The sequence below is a fragment of the Giraffa tippelskirchi genome, chromosome X (assembly GCF_054371585.1).
Source record: "Giraffa tippelskirchi isolate mGirTip1 chromosome X, T2T-mGirTip1v1.2.pri, whole genome shotgun sequence".
Taxonomy (NCBI): domain Eukaryota; kingdom Metazoa; phylum Chordata; class Mammalia; order Artiodactyla; family Giraffidae; genus Giraffa; species Giraffa tippelskirchi.
Window position 1 is genome coordinate 114,809,444 of NC_137289.1, and position 12,239 is coordinate 114,821,682.

Here is a 12,239-nt window from a genome sequence, read left to right on the forward strand (position 1 = left end):
TTATTCTTGTCCCACTTTTGGGCAGCACTCTCTGTCAAAAATAAACTAAGGGTTGGGCAAAAACCAAATTGGTCTAAGTCAGATTGCAGTGGGTGCCGGGGATGTAATCTGTTACCAACCCAACCACAAGCTGTTTTGTCGCTATTCATACAGATAGTCACTATTTTAGGATACTAAATTCTGGACAAAGACTTAATTACCATATTCATCAAAGGGTAGATACACTAGATAAATAATTTATCTCTAATCAGGAAAGCAATACTGTCCTAGGGTAGAGAAATATTTATTGGATATAGTCACCAACTACAGGAGGGCAAACATGTCCCTATATTTTTGCCTCTGTAACTGAACAAAATTTTGAACTTGATCTTTCATTTCAACTCAGTGGTAGAAAATTTAATCTTTCAAATTCAAGGTACATTCAGTTAATTTCTTGTTTTCCCTTCCCTTTTATTTGTTCTGAAGTGATCTGTATTCCAGGGGGATTTATAAAAAAGTTGGTATTTGGGATGGATGAATAGATAGGTAGATAGATAATGTATAACTTAATATTATAACTAAGAACCCATGCTGGCTTTGACTGAGATTTATAATCTTAATCAATTTTAATGACTGACATCTATCAACTACCTCTGTGGCTCAAATGTCTGTGTTCTCAAATGCCCATTTTACTGCAAGCTAATATGTGCTTTCATTTTCCTGTCATTTTGAGGGTTCAAAGTCTCCAGACCACTCTTACTTGTTTTTATATCCCTTTGAAGGGAAGATACCATTTCATATGCTCTCTGATCTACTACATTGAGGGACATGCACTTCCAACTTGCTACTCTAGATTTCAGATGGTGGAGCGGCTTTGTGACTTCTCCAGGGGCCTTTTACTAACCCCTCTTTATGTTTGGGTCCCATTAACTCTGTCTAGATTTCTCACATGCACCAAACCCTGATACATAACTCTGGAGTATTTAATCCACAATTTAACTCCCTTGATCAGCTCTGACAAATGCATGGGTTCTTTATCTGCCCATAGGCAGGAAACTGTTCTCACATCCTCATACAGTCTTTTGAGTTTAATGCATATAAGCATAAACTCTAGGTCTGCTTACCTCAAGGTTGAGTTTCCTGGCATTCCAAAATGTCAGGTTTTCACAACTTGTGGGTTCTATGAGTTTATAAAATCTACTCAGAAACTTACTCAACTTCTTCAATTCCCAGAGGAGCTAACCTTTTCCTGACTCATGGAATACTGGCAACCCAACTGGGTGGCATGCTGAAGGTTGTTAAAAATAACAGAAAAAGAAAAACCTTGGTTATTGTCAAAATATTGCTTCCTGCCATACCCGTAACAAAGACTTATGCCTGTGAATGACTGGGATAGAAATCGATAACAATTTATCAGAATATCTGTATTAGCTTGTGTTTAAAGTGACTTCTAATAAAAAAAACCCGGAGAAGGCAATGGCAACGCACTCCAGTACTCTTGCCTGGGAAATCCCATGGACGGAGGAGCCTGGTAGGCTGCAGTCCATGCGGTCGCGAAGAGTCAGACGCGACTGAGCGACTTCACTTTCACTTTTCACTTGCATGAACTAGAGAAGGAAATGGCAACCCACTCCAGTATTCTTGCCTGGAGAATCCCAGGGACGGGGGAGACTGGTGGGCTGCCGTTTATGGGGTCACACAGAGTCGGACACAACTGACGCGACTTAGCAGCAGCAGCAGCAATAAGAAAACCAAAGCTCTGATATATTAAGTGACATGTCTGAGATCACAGTGCTAATTAATAGCAACACTGGGAACAGAAATGTGCGGTGTTTTCCTGTTGCTGGAAGCTCTAAACTTGGACAGGAGAAACAGAAAGTGGCTTCTAGCTGTAAAAACAAAACCAAAAACAGAAACTTCAATTAAATAGGAGACCAAAAGGGAACTCTCATGCCCTATGAGAACTATACAGTCTGACAGATAGAAAGAAAAAGATATGCTTTTTCTTGGCAAGGACTCAGCCAATGAACAGCCCTGGATATTTGTTGACTGTGGCTCTCCCAACTTCCTTTCTCCCTCTATAAAAGCATCACCTTTCCTTGCTGGGTGGGCACTTGAACAAAACTCACTATGGATGCAGGCCCCAAATTGCAATTCTGTGCTGATCCTGAATAAATTCATCTTCACTGGAGAAAGATTTGGCAGTCTACTTGCTTTAGGTCAATGCAGCTAGCTCAGTATCAATGATTCACAAACACGGCTTGCACTAGAATCAACCGCAGAGCTTTGGCAAAATACATGCGACTCTTCTAGAGCAAGCATGCAGGTTCACCAGGCCTGGGTTAGGTTCTATGCTTCTGTATTTAAAAACAAACTCCACAGATAATTTCTTATGCTTTGTAAAAGAAACAAAGCTGAAGAGCATGTGTAATACGCATCTAATCAGATTCAAATATCACCTTCCCCGGACATTCCTTCCAGGAGCTTTTTCCTGGTCTCTTCTTCCAGCTCCTAAAGCTCCATGTAAAAGAATGAAATTAGAACACTCTCTAACACCATACACAAAAAGAAACTCAAAATGGATTAAGGACCTAAATGTAAAACCAGATACTCTAAAACTTCTAGAGGAAAACACAGGCAAAACACTCTTTTGACATAAGTTGCAGCAATATATTTTTGGATACATTTCTTAATGTAATGGAAATAAAAATAAACAAATGGAATCTAATTAAATTTAAAAGCTTTTGCACAGCAAAGGAAACCAAAACGAAAAGACAATCTACAGATTAGGAGAAAATATTTGCAAATGATGCTACCAACAAGGGATTAATTTCTAAAATACGCAAACAGCTCATACAAGTTAATATCAAAAAACAAACAAACCAATCAAAAAATAGGCAGAAGACCTAAACAGACATATCTCCAAAGAAGACATACAGATAGCCAACAGGCACATCAAATGATGCTATATATTTCTGACTATTGGAGAAATACAGATGAAAACTATAATGACGTATCACTTCACACCAGTCAGAATGGCCATCATTAAAAAGTCTACAAATAATAAATGCTGGAGAGGGTGTGGAGAAAACGGAACCCTCCAACAACTGTTGGTGGGAATGTAAATTGGCACAGCCACTATGGAGAATAGTAGGGAGGTTTCTTAGGAAAGTAAAAACAGAGTTGCCATATGATCCTGCAATCCCACTCCCAGGCATATCTCCAGAGGAAACTAATTCAAAAAGATACAGATACTTCAATGTCTACAGCAGCACTATTTATAATAGCCAAGACATGGAAGCAACCTAAATGTCCACTGTCAGATGAATGGATTAAGCAGATATATACATACACACACACACACACACGCGCATACATAATGGAATATTACTCAGCCATAAGAATGAAATAATGCCACCTGCATCAATATGGATAAACCTAGGGATTATTATACCAAGTGAAGTAAGCCATACAAAGACAAATAACATATTATACTATGGTATATACCGTATTATATACCACTTATATGTGGAATGTTAATAAATGATACAAATGAACTTTTTTCCAAAACAGAAGGAGACTCACAGATTTAGAAAACAAACTTACAGTTTCCAAAGGGGATGTACGGGGTGAGGAGGGGGAAGGGGCAGGGAGATGCATTAAGAGTTTGGAATTAACATATATACACTACCATACATAAAATAGGTAAACAACAAGGACCCACTCTACAGCACAGAAAGTGAAAGTCGATCAGTCGTGTCTGACTCTTTGTGAGTCCATGGAAATCTCTGGGCCAGAATACTGGAGTGGGTAGCCTTTCCCTTCTCCAGAGGATCTTCTCAACCCAGGAATTAAACCCAGGTCTCCTGCATTGCAGGCAGATTCTTTACCAGCTGAGCCACAAGGCAAGCCCAAGAATACTGGCATGGGTAGCCTGTCCCCTCTCCAGCCGATCTTTCTGACCCAGAAATTGAACCAGGGTCTCCTGAATTGCAGGCAGATTCTTTACCAACTGAGCTATCAGGGAAGCCCCATATAGCACAGAGAACTATACTTAAAATCATGTAATAGCCTATAATAGAAAAGAATCTGAAAAAAATACACGTATGTGAATATTAATACATATATAAATATATATCAGTTTGGTACAGTTCAGTTGCTCAGTCGTGTCCGACTCTTTGGGACCCTATGAATCGCAGCATGCCAGGCCTCCCTGTCCATCCATCACCAACTCCCAGAGTTTACCCAAACTCATGTCTATCGAGTCGGTGATGCCATCCTGCCATCTCATCCTCTGTCGTCCCCTTCTCCTCCTGCCCCCAATCCTTCCCAGCATTAGGGTCTTTTCCAATGAGTCAACTCTTCGCATGAGGTGGCCAAAGTATTGGAGTTTCAGCTTCAACATCAGTCCTTCCAATGAACACCCAGGACTTATCTCCCTTAGGATGGACTGGTTGGATCTCCTTGCAGTCCAAGGGACTCTCAAGAGTCTTCTCCAACATCACAGTTCAAAAGCATCAATTCTTCGGCACTTCAGCTTTGTTCACAGTACAACTCTCTCTGGACTAGACGGACCTTTGTTGGAAAAGTAATGTCTCTGCTTTTTAATATGCCATCTAGGTTGGTCATAACTTTCCTTCCAAGGAGTAAGCATCTTTTGATTTCATGGAGGCAATCACCATCTGCAGTGATTCTGGAGCCCCCCAAAATAAAATCTGATACTGTTTCCATTGTTTCCCCATCTATTTGCCATGAAGTGATGGGACCAGATGACATGACCTTAGTTTTCTGAATGCTGAGCTTTAAGTCAACTTTTTCACTCTCTTCTTTCACTTTCATCAAGAGGCTCTTTAGTTCTTCACTTTCTGCCATAAGGGTGGTGTCATCTGCATATCTGAGGTTATTGATATTTCTCCCAGCAGTCCTGATTCCAGTTTGTGCTTCCTCCAGCCCAGCGTTTCTCATGATGTACCCTGCATATAAGTTAAATCAGTAGGGTGACAATATACAGCCTTGACGTACTCCTTTTCTTATTTGGAACAAGTCTGTTGTTCCATGTCCAGCTCTAACTGTTGCTTCCTGACCTACTTACAGGTTTCTCAAGAGGCAGGTCAGGTGGTCTGGTATTCCCATCTCTTTCAGAATTTTCCACAGTTTATTGTGATCCACACAGTCAAAGGCTTTGGCCTAGTCAATAAAGCAGAAACAGATGTTTTTCTGGAACTCTCTTGCTTTTTCGATGATCCAGCAGATGTTGGCAATTTGATCTCTGGTTCCTCTGCCTTTTCTAAAACCAGCTTGAACAGCTGGAAGTTCATGGTTCACGTATTGCTAAAGCCTGGCTTGGAGAATTTTAAGCATTACTTTACTAGTGTGTGAGATGAGTGCAATTGTGTGGTAGTTTGAGCATTCTTTCGCATTGCCTTTCTTTGGGATTGGAATGAAAACTGACCTTTTCCAGTCCTGTGGCCACTGCTGAGTTTTTCATATTTGTTGGCATATCGAGTGTAGCACTTTCACAGCACCATCTTTCAGGATTTGAAATAGCTCAACTGGAATTCCATCACCTCCACTAGCTTTGTCCATAGTGATGCTTTCTAAGGCCCACTTGACTTCACATTCCAGGACATCTGGCTCTAGGTGAGCAATCACATGGTTGTGATTATCTGGGTCGTGAAGATCTTTTTTGTATAGTTCTTCTGTGTATTCTTGCCACCTCTTCTTAATATCTTCTGCTTCTGTTAGGTCCATACCATTTCTGTCCTTTAACAAGCCCATCTTTGCATGATATGTTCCCTTGGTATCTCTAATTTTCTTGAAGAGATCTCTAGTCTTTCCCATTCTGATGTTTTCCTCTATTTCTTTGCATTGATCGCTGAGGAAGGCTTTCTTATCTCTCCTTGCTATTCTTTGGAACTCTGCATTCAAATGGGAATATTTTTCCTTTTCTCCTTTGCTTTTCACTTCTCTTCCTTTCACAGCTATTTGTAAGGCCTCTTCAGACGGCCAGTTTGCTTTTTTGCATTTCTTTTCCATGGGGGTGGTCTTGCTCCCTGTCTCCTGTACAATGTCACGAACCTCTGTCCATAGTTCATCAGGCACTCTGTCTATCAGATCTAGTCCCTTAAATCTATTTCTCACTTCCACTGTATAAACATAAGGGATATGATTTAGGTCATACCTGAATGGTCTAGTGGTTTTCTCTACTTTCTTCAATTTGCGTCTGAATTTGGCAATAAGGAGTTTGATCTGAGCCACAGTCAGCTCCCAGTCTTGTTTTTCCTGACTGTATAGAGCTTCTCCATCTTTGGCTGCAAAGAATATAATCAATATGATTACGGTGCTGACCATCTGGTGATGTCCATGTGTAGAGTCTTCTCTTGTGTTGTTGGAAGAGGGTGTTTGCTATGACCAGTGTGTTCTCTTGGCAGAACTCTATTAGCCTTTGCCCTGCTTCATTCTGTACTCCAAGGCCAAATTTTCCTGTTACTCCAGGTAACTCTTGACTTCCTACTTTTGCATTCCAGTCCCCTATAATGAAAAGGACATCTTTTTTGGGTGTTAGTTCTAAAAGGTCTTGTAGGTCTTCACAGAACTGTTCAAACTCACCTTCTTCAGCGTTACTGGTCGGGGCATAGACTTGGATTACGGTGATATCGAATGGTTTGCCTTAGAAACGAACAGAGATCATTCTGTCGTTTTTGAGATTGCATCCAAGTACTGCACTTTGCTGTACACTTGAAATTAACACAACGTAATACATTAACTACACTTCAATTTTAAAAAAGCAAAAAGAAAGATCAAATGGGAGGCAACTTAGGTAGACATCAGGTGTTATATAGGCACAGCCTGAGGCAGTGGTTTTAACACTTTGTGTGCAGTCAGGATCATCTAAGATGCCTGTTAAAAATGCACTTAGCAGGTGCCAATTCCAAGTTGACTGAATTGCTTTATGGACACTTGATAATGGGTAATTAATAAATGAGTATATGCTAGAATCTGATCTGAAGACTGCTTTTATTATAACCTGGAAGTGAGGCTTTTGGGGCTAGTCAACTCTTATCTGTTTCAAATCTTTTGGCTGCTCTTGTTGTGTATCTATCAAAAAGAATCAACAGATGTGTATGACCAAGTTGGTCAGGTTTAGGTAAGCACTTATTTACCCAAGTGTTTGTTTCCAGTACTTGAAACAGCCTTCCTTTGGAGGCAGCACACGGTCTGTTTTCTGGTCCTGGCTTTGGAAAACATTCTGGCAGTGAGTAGGAAGTGAGCCTTACTCGTCTGTTGGGGTTTTGGCAGGATGGCATGTAAAAACAATGCCCAAAGTATTTCTCAGCCTGCTCAGAGAAATACCAACACTTCCACATCTACAAAATGAGCTGTGATGCGTACTTACTAAGTGTTGAGTTTGAAAGCACTGAATCTGCTGATCGATAACTGCCTGTTTGGAGAACAGAACATACCTGCCAAGCACAATCTGCCACTCAGTAATTTTCAGGGAACACAGATGGCAGGAGTATTTGGACCTTTACAGCTCTGGTGACCGAGAGAATTTGTTTGTAGTTTAATTACTTTGCAGGGAAAACAGGACAGATGTAGCACACTAGGTCCATGCAGAGGATGAGCCTAGGTATTGGCTCAAACCATCCTTCCTTGGCTCCCTGCGTGAATCCCTGGGAACGTGGAGATAAGATTACAGAAATCTGTGTTGGTGAAGTCTGCAGCCTGCACTGCCAGACAAGGCTGGTGAGAACCACTAGGAGAAACACCCGTCAGGATAATTATTAGGGCAGGCTGCACACCAATAGATTGACATTCAGCCAAAGGAAAACATGAGAGAATGGGCCGGGGTGGGGAATGGGAGGAACAGTCAGAGAAATAAAGCAGAAAAAGAACTGGAAGATGAAACTGCAAAATTAAAGGTGATCCTGGCAAGACACTAAGGAAATTCTGCTTTGGCCAGGAACAGCCCACCTCCTGATTCACTTTGCTGTCTGCTTGAGATCCAGAGAAGCCTAAAGATAACGGAGAAGTCCGAAAACATAAAAGAAGTGAAAGCTAAAAAGCATGAAAAGCAAACAAAACAAAACAAAAAATGCTTTCTAATGGAAAAAATGTCATCCCCTTTGCGACAGGTTTTATTCACAGAAGTGACAGCGTAGTAATTGTCTTGTTTACATGTTTACCCCTCACTGCACTCTGCAAGCTTTGAATGGAGGCAGCATGTGGTATTTATTGTGGAATTTCTGGCATAAGGCATAATGTTTACAAATGGTAGGTGTTTGTTGAATGAATGAACATAGTGAAAATGTTTCTGTTTAAGTGCAAGGGTGGAGGACAGCAGGAGATGAGATATGAATTCTATGGGCACATGCAATACACTCATATTTTAGAAATCGCATCCCTTTGTTTCCTTATTGTTTCTTTCCTCTGTCCCTTATCATTTATTTCCTTCACTTTCCACATTTCTTTCTGTCCCTGCTTGTTTATTTCTTTCCTTCTCTCCTTCCTCCCTCCTTCTCTCCCTTCTGAAATTGAGGGAACTGAAGCTAAAAAGGGTTAGTGGACATTTCCAATTTCCTCCATGAAGGTGACCACAGAGCTGGGGTAAAGATAATTCTTCTCATCACCCAAGCCAGGTCTCTTGTCTCCACATCACATACACTCCCTCTAGTTTAGATTTATGTACAATTGAAGAGAGTCAAGCTGTCACCATGACACTGAATGAAGCTCCTAATTACTCTCTCTGCATTGCTCTGAAATTATGACATCTACAGAAATTAGTGGCACTTCACACTCTGCCGTATTTCAGGCATAGGAAATGCTTGGTGGTGATGGCCATTAAGAGGACAGACATGAGTGATAGGAAACAAATTTTGTTAATAAGTATGTGTCAAAAAGTACAATATGTGTAGATGATCTACACAATAAATGTTTTCTAAAATGGACTGCTCTGAATTTCAATTACTATCATGAGCTTTGTCACACTTCAGCTGTATCCTCACAACACCCAAATTAAATGAAAATATGAAAAATCTGCCAGTTCATATTTGTTTGAGTATACCATTCCATAAATGTGCATGTTGTTTTTCTAGCTAAATCCATCTGTTATTTTGGTATTGTGTAGACATATCCACAATTCTAATTTTATTTTTGTATTGCCTCTGAATATTTCAGGGGGCAGAAGACTTGAATTCTCTTAGCCTCTCAGTAACCTGGAAACAATAGTAACTTAGCCATAGTTTTACTCACTAATAGAGTCGGACACAACTGAAGTGACAGCAGCAGCAGCAGCATTAAAACTAGTAACAGACACCCTTCCACTATTTCATGGAGTATTAAGAGAACACATTAAATGGCATTCAATGCATAGAGGAAGTTTTCCAAGGGCCAGCAAAAAACATCATTCATTTTATTTTTTAAGGGGGAGTGAAATGGTGATGGTTGCCGAGAGCATAGGAAATACTATGAGGAATCAACCAACTTTACTTGTCCTCATGCATATTCTTACTTTTCCCTAGAAATAATGAGCCCTGATTCTGATCAGCAGAATCATTGAACCTGAAGTTCTTCTACTGAGATTCTGCTCTAGTGTTGATTTTTTTTTTCTCTTGCCTTTGCATCTTCTATTTAAATTTACTTTCTCATCTATGCTTTGCTTATTAGAAATCTTGCTTCAGGGGAACGGCTTTCATTTTTTATTCTTTTACCTTTAGCAATGATTATTCCTCGATGCAGTTTAATTTCAAGGATTAGAAGGGAAGAAGGCATGGACAGGTAGGGTTAATTTGGGGCCACTAGCTCATGAATCAGTTAAGCCCTTGGTGAGTAATAACCAAGAAAGCCACGACTAATAAACAAGAAACATAATACTGTTTTTGTTTGTGTGTATATGACACAGAATTATCTTAATTTTTATTGGCTTTTTAAAAATATGAGAGAGACTTCCCTGGTGGTCCAGTGGTTAAGAATCTACCTTCCTATGCGGGGGATGTGGATTCGATCCCTGGTCAGGGAAATAAGATCACATATGCTGCAGGGAAGCTAACCCTGTGTGCTGCAAACTACTGAGCCCATGTGCCACAACTAGAGGGGAGCCCATGAGCTGCAATGAAAGACCCTGTGTGCTGTAACAAAGGCCCAGTGCAGCCAAAAATAAAATAAATAAATACATGGAAAAAAAAATGAGAAATGAGGTTAACTTTTTTCTAAGTACTGGAACTTTAGAATAAGTTTTATCAAAGAAAATATCTGCCTCAAATCCTTCAGTTTTCTCCCTCATCTGATAGGAAGTGCTAAAACTGCTAAACCAAAAAAAAAAAAAAAGAAAAGAGAGAGAAAACAAAATGAGTATTGTAGAAAAAGTAGGTAGTTGAAGACAATTTACTGACATCATCTGCCTTACAAATTGTTATTACCTGAAATAAAGAGAACAAAGCAAAGCTGAATCTTGAGCATTGGAAGAGATAAAAATCCACAAACCACTGTGCACCATGGGAAAGTTGAATGAGAAATTGGGGAGAGGGTGGATGGAATCAGCTTGTAAGGTTTTGCCAGGGTTGAACATAAAGTTGTCCTGAGGTAAGCTAATGTGCCAGAAATCCCTGTATCTGATTGGATTTGGAAAATTACCCCTGAGCATACATGAAGGTTTCCTTTGACTAAACAGATTTAGGGCTTGTTAATACATTTCAGTTAAGGCTTTTCTAATGGACATCTGGGATTATTTCAGAGATTGAACTATGATTCCATGTAGAAACTGATGGAAATCAACTTCTCTTTGAATGGTATACTTATCAGATTTAAATGAACTTTAGGTTAAACATTCTTCCTCTCCCAAAGTCTAAGAACTTCTGAAAATGTTTTTTTCTTGTTGTTGTTGTTGTGTTTTCTTTATCCAACATGAGTTTGAAGCTTTTCTTTTTTAAATTAATTTTTATTGGAGTATAGTTGATTTACCATGTTGTCCTACTTTCTGCTGTACAGCAAAGTGATACACACACACACACACACACACATATAGATATATCTCCACTCTTTTTTAGATTCTATTCCCATATACTGAGAAGGCAGTGACATTCCCATATATGTTGTTACTGAGAATTGAGTCGAGTTCCCTGTGCTACCTAGTAGTTTCTTACTAGTTATCTATTTCATGTACAGCAGTGTGTGTATGTCACATGCTTTGTATGTGTATTTAATACTTTATTAACTTGTGACTTTTTGGGTTTCTTATGATATGAAACAATAAAACTCATCTTAACTCAATAACTTCCTATTTTTTTCTTTTTTGTTTGTTTTTGGCTTTTATATAATCCTGCAGTTTTAAATACTAAAGATTTTGAAGCAACTTGCTAAACCCATAGACCATGGATTTAGATGGCCTTGATGCACACCCCATTCCTACTACTGACTGGAAAGGCACCATTAGGCCACCATCTTTTTCAGTTTTCTTATTTGGTAAATCAGGAGAGGGAAGTAGTATGTGGACTCTTCATTGATAGAGTTGTGAGAATTTTATCATACAAATCTTCCTTGACTCAATGGGGTTATGCTCCTATAAACCCATCAAAAGCAGAAAATATCTTAAGCTGAAAATGCATTGAATATGCCTCATCTACCAAACATCAGAGTTTACCCTAGCCTACCTTAAGCATGCCCAGAACACTTACATTAACCTATAGTTAGGCAAAATCATCTAACAGAAAGCCTATTTCATAAGAAAGTGTTACTAACTCATGTAATTGCTTAAATAGTATGCTGGAAGTAAAAAAGAAAATGGATGTATGGGTACGGAAAGATTATGAGTGCATTAGTGATTCACCTTCATGATGGTATGGCTGACTGGGAGCTCTGGCTCACTCTCACTGTCTGGCATCACAAGAAAGTATTGTTGGACACATCCCTAGTCTGAGAAAATACAAAAATTCAAAATTCAAAGTAGAGTTTCTATCAAATGCATATAGTTTTTGCACCATCATAAAGTCAAAAGATCCTAAGTTGAACCACCATAAACTGGGACTGTCTCTACTCCAGGTGTCAAGCTCATAGTAAGCAATAAAGGTCAACTATTATAATAACTATTCAGTATATAAAACTAATTTCTCTTCTCTCAGTGACTTGATGCTTATCATAAAACGCAAATGGATATTTAGGACTGATGTCAGTGAGATGGCAGGATAGGAACTCTCAGACATTGTTCCAACTGACTTACCAGACCTTGTTCCAACTGACTTACCATCAATATACGGCCCAGAAAG